The sequence below is a fragment of the Zootoca vivipara genome, chromosome 2 (genome assembly GCF_965207765.1).
Source record: "Zootoca vivipara chromosome 2, rZooViv2.hap1.1, whole genome shotgun sequence".
NCBI classification, from domain to species: domain Eukaryota; kingdom Metazoa; phylum Chordata; class Lepidosauria; order Squamata; family Lacertidae; genus Zootoca; species Zootoca vivipara.
Window position 1 is genome coordinate 21,305,962 of NC_142584.1, and position 5,860 is coordinate 21,311,821.

Genomic DNA, 5,860 nt, shown 5'->3' on the forward strand with positions numbered 1-5,860 from the left:
CACTATCTTTTCTCAGTATCCCAGAAAAGGTGTTATTAGGATTTGTTTTCTCTCTGAACTCCAAAGTGAATTTGCTTACAGAAAGATAGGGAAAATGCCGGCCAGGAGGAATTTATCATCAAGCCTACTGTCTACTAGACTGTCTACTAGGGATACAAAGATTGTCTCTGGACCTCAGCAGCAGTCCAGCAGCATGGTTTGACCCAATAAGAAGGCAAAGCCAATGGTGTGCTCCCAGCCTACGTGTGTGTGTGTGTGTGTGTGTGTGTGTGTGTGTGTTAATATATGTTACTTTGATTCTCAAAATGCATTCTAATTCTTCTAATAGTCAGAACAACATACTTGCTGTTATGAGAACACTGAACACATCCTGAGGGGAGAAACCTTACTTTCCTGAGGCAAAGGATGTATGAAAAGAAGGGGGGCAGTCTCAGGGCATTGTGGGCACTCATGACATCATGGACCCTCAGCTCCACCCACTCACCAGGTGGCCACCCATTGCCACCAGCCACGCCTCCTATAGAACTTATGGCTAGCCCTTCAGATGTGGCCCTGGATTATGAACATAGGAAGCTGCCGAACCCTGAATAAGACCACTGAGCCATCTCCAGGCTTTCAGACATAGTCTCCCACAGACCTACCTGGAGATGTCAGGATTTGAATGTGGAACCACACCTTCTGCAGGCAAAGCAGACACTCTGCCACTGAGCTATGGCCTTTCTCTAAATATTGCCTGGTCAATCAACAGTCTGCTACTCTGCCCCCATCTGATACTTGAACAATATGCATTACATTGGCTAATAGTTGAATGAGTAGGGCCTGCAATACCTCTGTGTATAATACTGGCAGCAAGAGCAATACACAAGAAATGGCCTTTCGGAAGTAATGGACCGAATCAAGTTTTCAAAAATACAGTAAAGAGATGTGGAGCAGACTCAGACTACAATGATTTTTGTTGCTTTGGGTTGCTTTGCTGCTGTTGCTGTTGTTGTTTTTAACTTGTTTCTCCACTTGCATGTGAAGAACTCAAACTTAATGATTCTCATCACAGACACACAGACACGTTCTGAGATTCTGAAGATGAAGGCAAACCACCCAGCCACGTCTTTTATTAATACTCAAGTCTGCATTTTTTTGCTTTCAACATCTGGGTTTCCCTTTGGGTAAAATCAAAGGCAGATGCAAATTGTACCGATCACTGAAAACTTAACACACACAAACACCGTGAAAAACAATTTGACAGGCAAAATAAAATGGAAAGTAAGTGGGTATTTTCCTAGACGAGGACGAAATGGAAAGACTCTAGCAATAAGTCACATAATTTCATCTGTTTCCTATAGAGATGTGTTTGGTAAAAGGTTGCCATACAGCTGTTGTTAGACTCCAGTTCCCAACATCTACAGAAACCTGCTATTTCATTTGAATGTTCAGCATTCTAAGAAGCAAACATTACACAAAAAATGCATTCAAACCTCTTCCTCTATATGTACTTTCCCCTCCTCCCAGTATTAAAATAAGGGAAGCCATTTAAAAATGAATTTGATTGTTTTGTTTTTTATAAAAACCTAAACACTATTTTGCTTAAGGGAACTCTCCACCCCCCAGGAGGCAAAGTGATATGGTGTGTTTTCATGTGCAAATTAAAGAAAAGCTGCCCTCTATTTTTCCTGAACATTTCCTCTGCGTTCAGCAGGTGGGGTTGCAGCACCTTCAGACTAGCCAGTAATTCCCTGCAAGGTGCCTTCATATAACATCTGTTTACAGATACCCAAAACAGATCCTTTGGCATTCCATTTAACATTCCATAGCCAAGCCAGTTCGCTTTGAGTGGCAATTTTGCAGGTAGGTTGTGCCAGGTTTAGGTATTTACATTTGTGTGTTCTCTCCTTTGACACTTAAAGATCCTGAGGCACAGATACATGTATATGCAGCACATTAACACATCCATTTAATACTTTGGAACACTTTTTAGACTTTCATGTTCTGACCTGCTTCCCAGAACTGCCTGGGGATTGCTTTATTGCTAAGGACATGTTGCTTGTGAAGTTCACTGCACACGCGGAAATTCAAAGCATTTTTGGTTCGACGTGATTGGACACAAAGGCCACTTGATACAGCCTTCTCGACTGGATGAATGCAAGCCTTAGAATCAAATTTCTTGTATCAATATTCCAAAGTCAGAAAGTGTCTTTTTGCAGCTCTCTTCCAGGATCATTAAAAAAAAAAACCCGCTTAAGCAAATGTTCTTGCCCGTAATATTCATTAGCTAGCAGATTTGTTGGGGAAAGCAAAGGTGGAACCAAAACGAACACATCTGACATAAATTAACTTAAAATGTGAGTCACACTTTGCATTTTCAGCCCAGTCCCATGCAAGTTTACTTCACAATAAGTGCTGCTCTGTTCTAAAGGCCTTACTCACAGGTGATATGTGCAGGGGGAGGGGGGTGCCTAAGTTTCCACCAACAAGTGGTTTAAACTTAAAAGGTTTATCGATGGGCAAATTAATGTTAGGTTGGTTTCAACTGTAGAAATGTTTCCAAACTGTTTTGAGAGATGTGCTCTGAACCTCATGACCATGACAAACATGGTGATGCCTCAATATATCACTGTCCCGACAAGTGATGCACAAACTCCCCCTTTAGCACAGCTCAGAATCAAATCAACTATTTCACCCCCAATTTGTGTTCCAGGCATATCATCCAAGCAACAGCTAATGGACAGAGAGAGAAAAACCAAGCAGAACTTTTCTTTTGCTATGATGATAGCTTAGGGTTGCCAGACTCAATAGTGGACAGGACTTCTGTGCCTTTAATTGCCCTGCTCTCTTTTGAGTCTGGAAACCTTAAAGAGAAACCAGCAGACCCTTTGTTTAGCTGGTTTCTCTTTAAGGTTTCCAGACTCAAAAGAGAGCAGGGCAATTAAAGGCACAGAAGTCCTGTCCACTATTGAGTCTGGCAACCCTATGATAACTCCTTTTTCATTGCCTAATGCAGGGTTTCCCAAACTTGGGTCTCCCACTGTTTTTGGACTACAATTCCCAACATCCCTGACCTCTGATCCTGCTAGCTAGGGATGATGGGAGTTGTAGTCCAAAAACAGCTGGAGACCCAAGTTTGGGAAACTCTGGAATGGAATAACCCAGGGCTGCTGAATACAAGACTGCAATGGTACTTTTGATGTAATATTGTTATTTTCCAGCTTTTCTGCTGGAGTTGCCTACACATTTTTCTCTTAAAAACAAGAAACTCTCTCAGTGAGTATATTGATGTGGGGGGGCAAGCGGGAAAGGACCACCCAAGTGACTGGGCGCTGAGAACAGTGAGAAGAGTTGAATGACAATGCCTTGAAAAATCTTCTCTCTCTTTTTAGCGGCTTACACAGTATTGTCTGGTTTGAAATATGTTTTTAATGGGGGAGGTCATGCAAGAAGCACACCATTTTCTAATTACAGCCGAGGCAAATAGCATAAAACCAAACTTCGTGGAGCTTTTCCAAAAGCAAAGGTGCGCTTGCAAATAATATATGGTGCAAATCATTAACTCAGCCCACAAAATAATATACAGCCGCACAATATCTTCACTTGAAAGGTACTAAATATAGGAGAAGCCATAAAATGCCTTCTGCTACTGTTGTTTCACTGCTGAGGGATGTGGAGGTAAGGAACCAAGTTCAATCAGCCATTGGCTAATAACTCAGAATGTTACCAGCAGGACCCATTATTTAAAAGAATGACACAGAGAATTAAATTTACGGTGGGAATTTGCCTGTGTGTGTGTGTGTGTGTGTGTGTGTGTGTACACCCTTTTTGTTGTTAGAGGAATCCCACTCCTGCATTTTCAAAGAGGTTTCTCAGCGATGGACCAGGCTTTCAGACGATTTAAGAGAAGTGGAGGCAGGACTGAATTTTTAAAAAGAGAAATGTAGCTGGCAGACCCTTCCAGATTTACAGAGGCCGTCCTGGTTTCTGATTTGATCCCAGAATGTCCTGCTTTTCCTTAGGACATCATCCAACAACTAGGTGGTTGGTGGATGTAGGGGTGACCGTGTGTTATAAAATCATATTGGGGGGGGGGGGTTTGCAGGACACCATTATTAATGAACAGAGAGGGGTGACAGAATTTGACAGCTGCAATACCCAGAATCCTGTTCAATGCCATCTTCCCTGTCTCCCCACCCCTCTAGCTAGGACTCGACCCTGCCTGAAGGAAGGCTTAAGGACAAGCATATGCAACCCTCGCTAAACTCTGCATTTCCCCTTCGCCTAAGGACAAGCATATGCAACCCTCGCCTAGACAATTATCACAGACAATTATCATAAACTCCACCAAGTAACACAGCCCATTTTTATACAGCCTTACCATTTTATACAAACCTTATACAAACTTGCTATGAACTTTTACCTTCTCGTGATTATATGCTTGCTTCTTGTGATTATATGTCTGCTGGCCTTATGTGCCTTAAATGTGAGAAACCCCTCATATCCCTTGAAAGGCGTCCCTCCCTATATGCCTAAGAACCTAACCACAACCTCAGTATTACTCTTGATTAATTAGACTAGTGTTCCTCTGTATTAGAAAATAGGTTTGTTAGTATCTCTTTGTATTAGAAAATCACTGTTTTATATTTTAGAACTGTATACGTCAGGATGTATTAGAAATGTTTTCCATACTTATTTTCTGTGCAACCCTTCTCTGACCCCAAGCCCCCCTGAAACCTCCCCATCACCGTCCCATACCCAACGAAGGAAGACACGGACAATAGAAAGATTAGCTTGACAACTTTATTCAAATTAAACATGCCATAGTCCATCTTTCCGCGGCCTCAAGGAAAACACCTGCCAAAATTACCTCATGGAAATCGTCAGGAAATCGCTCCACTCCTGCGCCCATCTCGAAGGATTGCCCACCTGTCAAAACAAAGGGGAGTACCATCAACGACAGGAGAAGAGAGATTGACATCTCTCCATCTGAAAGGAAAAGTCATCTCCGCACCCAGCTAATCCGATCCCCCACCTGTCGCCCTTGTCTCCCCCTCCCTCCCAGTCCAGAGATTTCCATGCATGAACAGGAGGGTATATAGGGGGACTTCACCATTTCCCGGGGTTCCTTCCTTCTTTCCAGAGGCAGGGACCCTACAGCTGTAGCTTTGCATTCTGCAATAAAGGGATCAGTTTGTTTTTCCTGACAGCATCGTGTGGTCTCTGTCATTTTCCCGGCGGAGCTGAACTTAGTGCAAATTTTGGAGCTTCCGACCCGCGTCTGTCCTTCTTAAAAGGCAACGCATTTTGGGGTACATTTTTCATAACAATATGGCGAGCCAGGGCAGGAGACTCCGTTTAGCCGTACTCTTGGGGCGCCGTGGTTGGGGAGCCCAAGCGCACCCAGCCATTTGCAGGGGGGATCCCCTTCCCCGACTGTCCCTGGAGTTCTGGCCTAACTGGGATCCTTAGCGGGACCACACAGGGAAAACAAACAGGATCCAGACGGCCGTGGGGGTTGATTTTACAAGATTTTTCTTCTCCTGATTGTTGCGAGGTGACCAAGCTTCAGGAAAAGAAGGCAGCGCGCTGCGACGTGAGTATCAATAGGGAAATTGGCCTTTCGGGGTGGGAATTGTCACAGCAATCAAACTCTTTCCTATTTTTCATAGCCAAAAAAACCCAAAGCCCGTCGGAGTCTGCCCAGGCTGGAAGGTTTTGCGGCTGCCCTTTTCCTCCCCAAGGCTTGTTGTCCGTCGGAGTTTTGCCCAGATAGCGAGCCTTGGCAACTCTCCCTTCTCTCGCTTAGCTATCCCGGGTGAAGACGCCCCTCTGCCATGGCGACCTTTTGTTAGGTATGACCCATGACCAGAGATTGCAA

At 44.0% G+C, this 5,860-nt stretch overlaps 1 long non-coding RNA gene across 1 annotated transcript; it reads right to left on the bottom strand.

The window, feature by feature from the left end:
• Nucleotides 1-4,768: 4,768 nt before the first annotated feature.
• Nucleotides 4,769-5,300, bottom strand: LOC148686765 (uncharacterized). The gene is made up of 2 exons (XR_015947982.1): nt 5,093-5,300; nt 4,769-4,908 (listed from the first exon to the last, which is right to left on the bottom strand). It is a non-coding gene; the product is annotated as an uncharacterized LOC148686765 (long non-coding RNA).
• Nucleotides 5,301-5,860: the final 560 nt, after the last annotated feature.